The sequence below is a fragment of the Lolium rigidum genome, chromosome 2 (assembly GCF_022539505.1).
Source record: "Lolium rigidum isolate FL_2022 chromosome 2, APGP_CSIRO_Lrig_0.1, whole genome shotgun sequence".
Taxonomy (NCBI): domain Eukaryota; kingdom Viridiplantae; phylum Streptophyta; class Magnoliopsida; order Poales; family Poaceae; genus Lolium; species Lolium rigidum.
In genome coordinates this window covers 236,932,742-236,938,823 of record NC_061509.1, presented here as the reverse complement: position 1 = coordinate 236,938,823, position 6,082 = coordinate 236,932,742, and the positions used below count along the sequence as shown (strand labels likewise).

Sequence of the window (6,082 nt, the reverse complement as noted above, 5' to 3'; positions counted from 1 at the left end):
TAAGAACCCAAGTAGTCTCTACTAATGAACTAGAGGAATCCAATAGTAAACCCTAGAAGCACATAGCTCCTATTTGTAGTAATTTTTATTCTTTATTAAACATGTTCTTCAAAAGTTATTCTTTTGAATTAAATCGCAAGCAAACCACATAAATAAATAGTTCTTACTTGAAATACTTATAATCTCTTAGTTAACCTGTTCTTCAAAAGTTATTCTTTTGAGATATAATAAGTAATCATCAACCATGTCCTGTAGAACTTAAAACTGACAACTACTCTTGGCTTGTTATGCAACCACCATTTCTTTGTGTGTACGATTGTTATGATGCATTATATCACTTGTTTATGATATTAATATAACCAAACCCTAATAAGAACCTTGTTTGAGAACCATTCTAAAAGTGCAACACACCATACAAAAATCTTTACAACTCACCAATTCTAAATCGTCAGGGTTAGGTTACGCTTAGGACGATTGCATATTATACTCTGCATTATATCATCTTTGCTAGTTCTTTGAACATTGTCCTTACCGGACAATGATGTTATTTCAGAATTTGTAGTTCTCACGTATCGAAGCTTTTGTCTGCATAATCTTGCAGTCAAGAAAGGCAAGTTCATCGCTTGATCATGTCATTTGATTATTTTATCAAACTATATACAAAGTACAATACTTATCACTCTTGCATTGAAAAGCAAAATATTATTTTACAAGTATGAATATGACTATGTGGTCGGAAATGGAACCATGGTATATGCTGATTAGTGGAGGTTCCATTGCAAGGGTCATATTCATCTAGGACTAATCACCAATGCCGTCTAGTGATTCTAGCGCCATATATTTCGTGTTAACCATGAGATCTATAATGTCTATGGGGAAGTCAGCTGTATCTTTTCCCTTCTGCATATCAACGGACTTGATAGAGCCTGGCTGGGTGTTGTGATAACACCGCAGTAGGTTGGGAAATCCTTTTAAATCCATATCCTTGTGGATGAGAGCGCTCTACCGTCTATGATGGATTGTCCATAGTACATCGGGGGTAAAGCCGTATGATCGGGAGAAGTCTACCGGGGATGTACAGATGGACAAAAGGGTGGATATGCAGGGTCGCGGAGAAGATAGTGATTGGCTTGGTTCTTATGGTGGGCCTCACACCAAGGAGGTGTGGACGGGAAGGAACGCCTGGTTGGCAACAAGGATAAGTTCTTTTATGGGAAAAGTAACGCACCTCTGCAGAGTGTATTAAATTGTGGTTGTCACTACCTGTTCCGGAAGGGAACTACGAACGTGGCAGGAAATGAACTCCATGAAGTTCCGGTCAACCTGTGAAGACTGACGGGCATAATTTTCAGAATAAAATAAATCTTTTGAAGAAATGATTACGAAAACTTGCATTCGCCTATGACTTTCACGGTCCGTGGCTCTAGTTAGTGCATGATACACCTATTTCATATAATGAACTTGCTGAGTACGCTCGTACTCATTCCCTCCCTTTTGAATCCCCTTCTTAGATCAAAGTCACCGAAGGAGAAACTACCGTGAAACTCAGAGACAAAGGAGTCAACTGCAACAAGATGGAGAACTCAATCAATGAAGTCAATGAAGTCAACTTCTGCATCAGTTAGAGTGGAAACTGAGACTAGTAATAGTAGTAATAGAAGGGAACCATTTCCCTAATCCTAGCACCTAAGTAGCTAGAGTTCTATAGCAAGCCAAGTATCTCTAGAGCTAGAGTTAGCAATAAGATAGACTACAAGTCGTTCTTTTGAAGCTTTATTTGAAGGTTTACTTCACTGTAAAGTAGGAGGATATGTTTCTGTTGTACCACTCTGAGGGATGTGATATGGGTGGAATGGTGTTTCACTTGTGTTATGTCAACGACTTGCGTACTACACCATGCAGTGGTATGCTGGGTCACCGCACCATGCCTCCTTCGTCGGCCGGGCCCGATGCCACCGCAGCGAGGGCCAGAGGCAGCGACGGCAAGACGTGCACGTGATGGGTGCGGGGGGGGGGGGGGGCGATGGGATCTTCACTGGCGGCATCCTTGGGGGCGCACGCGAAATATCTTAACTTGCCAAAATATTTATCAAGAAAATCATGGAGAGAAACTTTCTGAGGAAAATTTCTGAGTGTCCTAGACTCCTAACTCGAAATATTCCTTATGATCATCTATTGTTCAGAAACATTCTCGCTGAAGATTCTCCTCTTCTTGAGTTTTTATATTCTGATGAAGAGTCCTACGTGTACCTCAAATACCGAGAAATCATCAACCAGCGTGATGGTGGCACACATGTTGCGTGCGACCTGCACCCTGCATTGACATTCCAGATTGAGATTGAAAATCATGTACTGTACAAAGATTCACACAAATGGAGGTGCCAAATGAACACCATCTCTCGTACAAACTAGTAACAACTCCCATGGTACATGGGCACATGGCACATGCCCCGATTATTTCACCAGCAGATGCAGCAGCACAAAACCCAAGCAATACAACACGTACGGGGACGGGGTGTGTGTGTGTGGCTCTACCCTCACGCCACGACGCCATCGTCGTAGGAGCAGTGGTCAACGACGGCCTCAAGCTTGTACGGCGCCGCGTCGGTGGCGAGCCACTGCTCGACGGTGAACAGCTGCTGCGCGCAGCCCTGTGGGGGCCCGTGACGGTGACCTCCACGTAGTTGCAGTACCAGCCGTGGTGGTCGCCGGAGCCGTCGGAGGTGACCCGCATCCGGCACGGCGTGGACGCCATGCATGGGCCGCGGCCGCTGAAGATGTCCAGGTTCCCGCGCTCGAAGTAGGAGTGGCCCTCGTACATCAGCCCGCCCCACGCCGGCAGGTCCGTCATCTCCACGCCGTCGTAGTTGTCCGCGGTGGTCAGCTCCAGCGAGATCCTCGCGTCCGTCCCGGCCTTCCAGATCGACCCTGTCCGCACGTACACCGTGTACACGCACTGGTTGCTGTCGTCGCCGACCACAGCGCCCCTGGTCAACTGCAGGTCGAATCGTCGAGGCACCCGATGAGTACGAGCCAAACAGTAATCATGCATGTCAAGAGGAGAGGGAGGGTGGTCACCTTGATCGAGGTCGGGAGGTCGCGGCCATGCGCGAGCCCAGTAGCGGAGGCCGCGACGGCGATGAGGAGGATGAGAGCGGCGCTGAGCCGAGCCATAGATGACGGGTCAGACTGCGATCGAGCTGTTGTGTGAGCTGCAGAGATATGGGGAATGGCGGAATGGGGAGTGGATGATCGTATAAAAAGGAAGTTGTGCGAGCTGTTTAGTTTTTTTCCAATTCGTTTGAATCCTGTTTTCAAATGTAGGCGACGTGTTGGACTGGGCCGTGCCTCTGTTCAGCATTCGATGATGTGGCAGCGAAATGTTCTCTCAAGCGCTTCAAAGCCATGGAAAGTAAACGAGCTGCTCGAGTTGGAGCACTGGAATTTGGAAGAAAAGATTGTCGCCGACGTGAACTGATGAACAAATGCAAAAGGAATCCGAGAAGACACGGCCCTGTTAAACAGTGCAAGTTGAGTAAGCTAATGATGCAAGTTCAGCTGCGTAAAAATTGAAATGGGTGTAATGAACTTGTGTGTTCAGTTGATCAGGAACTCAGGTATTTATACAAGGTCTCCCGTCTATTCGGGATGTTGGTTACAAGGGGAGGCGCATGTAGTGAACATGTCTCTATAAAGAAGAAGAAGACGTCCGTAGTGTCAGACATGTTCATACGACGCTTTAGTGAAAAAGCAACCGTCTGTAGAGGTTATCTATTATGCTACATTCAGCATCGATCGCTGCAAGAGTAGACTGGATATGTCCATCTCCTTCAGTTGTTCTCATGTTGTTCATGTTACACCACGTGTGAAATGGATCTTGACCACCCATCTTCTTCCCCGACGCCTCTTCTCTAGTGCCCCATAGATCTAGAGATTTCCACCTTGATTGAAGGGCAATTAGGAGGGGGTTGGGAGTTGGGACTCATTTTAGGAGTTCCTCGTCAAGGACCTCCATGGATTCGGGCCGGGTTTTGCATTTTCACTCTATATCCCTAAATTTTCACCACATTGCTACTAATATGTGAAGATTTAGTTAGAAATTTGGCCTCTTTGAGATGATCGATGAACAAGTTTGTATGGCCATTCCACCTCTATTCATCGCCATACATTGCCAATCTTGTGGAAAATATTAAAAGAACAAAAACTGGTCAAAATTTTACTTCTTGGCCCTTTTTTGGTGGACTAGAATTCTGGATGATTTTTCGAATTCCGGATGGTCAAAAGGCAACCTGGATGATTTTTCAAATTCCGGAGATCATTCCTTGGGATCATGGCCAGAATAGGGGCGGCAGTGGGAGCTTGTCTCTCTGTAATATTCCATTTGTCCCAAAATGTAAGGCGTTTAAGGATTAGTCAAAAGTCAACGTCTTCTAAGTTTAACCAAGTTTATAAACAAAAGTATGAACAATTTTAATACTGAATCAATATCAATAGAGTCATCATAAAGTATATTTTCTTAATGTGTCCATTAAATATTGTAGATGTAGATATATTTTTCCCTAAATATTTGGTCAAAATTAGTAAGATTTAACTTTTAGCAAATCCTTAGAAGCCTTACATTTTGGGACGGAGGGAGTAGCTTAGTTACTTTTCTGTTGAAATTATAGTTGTAATCTAGACATAATGCCTACCAATTCAAAGTTGAGAGAAGAGATAAAAATCATACCCTAACAACAATTTCCTTGGCTTTGATGATTAATGAGACAACATCAAGTTTGGGCCTTGTAACCAAGTACGTGGACTCTGTAAGCAGCCTGCCTGCCCTCCTTAGTCCTTGCTCTATTTTTCATTTTCATTCACTGAGAATTCTTGCACGAAAACCAATATAAAATTCTTTAACGGAAAAAAGCTTATCCAAGGACCAAATAGTGGACGTGAAAAGTAAAACAAATCGAGTGGACATTAGTTACTTAGAAATATTCCTGATGGTCACCTATTGTTTTAAATTTTTTCGTTAAATGTCTGAATCTCGTACATTTATTTAATATTTTTTAAGAGTTGTGTGCCTTAGTCTTAAGGAGTGTGACAAATTCTCAGTCAATTGAGAACTACAATAAGATGACGTAATCGAATTTCAGTTGCAATTCATGTTGCAACTCACCATTAGCACGAATCAAAAGCAAATCTAACAGTTTAGAAGCATTTTTTCTAGTTGCAGCTCACTTGCAAATGAAAAAGATCCACTGTAACAAATTTTCAACTCAAATGCATGACAAGTCCCATAGTGTAGAACTCGACTAAGTACAAAAGTTAGTTCTCAGCTAAACTAGCAAAACTGTAGTATTAAAGGCTAAGAAAACATCAACCAGTGAGGCAGTGGCGCAAATGTTATGTGCAACCTGCTCTCTGCATTGACTTTGTAGCTCGAGATACGGAGCGGCAGTATCCAGCAAGCGAGCGTGGGAGATGGACACCACGACTCGGCTACACTGCTGAATCACGGACTGATACAGTTATATTAGAACTGAATCTACTATCATGATCCGCCCAGGTACAGCAATAGACAGAAGAAAGATGCACGAACGCGGATCTGTCGACAATGAAAAGCATGGACAAAGATCCACACAAATTAAAGGAGACGCAGATCCCCAGATCAGCACTTCCTCTCGTACAACACCCACCAGCGCGAGGAATAGACGAAGGTGGTGTGTTGCCTCGTAGGTGCATATAAACATATTATAAAAATTAAATTTTAAAATATCAACAAAAATCCGTAATAAAATTTCATTTGTACGTCTAAATATTTTAGGTTCGCACACAAGTTTTTGGGAAAAAGAAACAATTTATGTGGCTTTGTACAAAGATAAAAAGAATGTTGCGTGAATAGTCATGGACAGCATCATAATTTGTACTGTATTTTTTATATGGGACACAAAAAAATCATTTTCCCCCAAAGCTTGTGTACGAACATAAAATGTCTATATGTACATATGTGAAGTTTTATTGCAATTTTTTTGTTATTTTAAAATATATTTCACACAATGGGTTTATAAGCATCCGTGATCCGAATTGTATTTCCCAA

The 6,082-nt window shown here is 42.8% G+C and overlaps 1 pseudogene; it reads right to left on the bottom strand.

Annotated features, from left to right (window-relative positions):
- Positions 1 to 2,537: 2,537 nt before the first annotated feature.
- LOC124690675 lies at positions 2,538 to 3,174 on the bottom strand (annotated as a pseudogene).
- Positions 3,175 to 6,082: the final 2,908 nt, after the last annotated feature.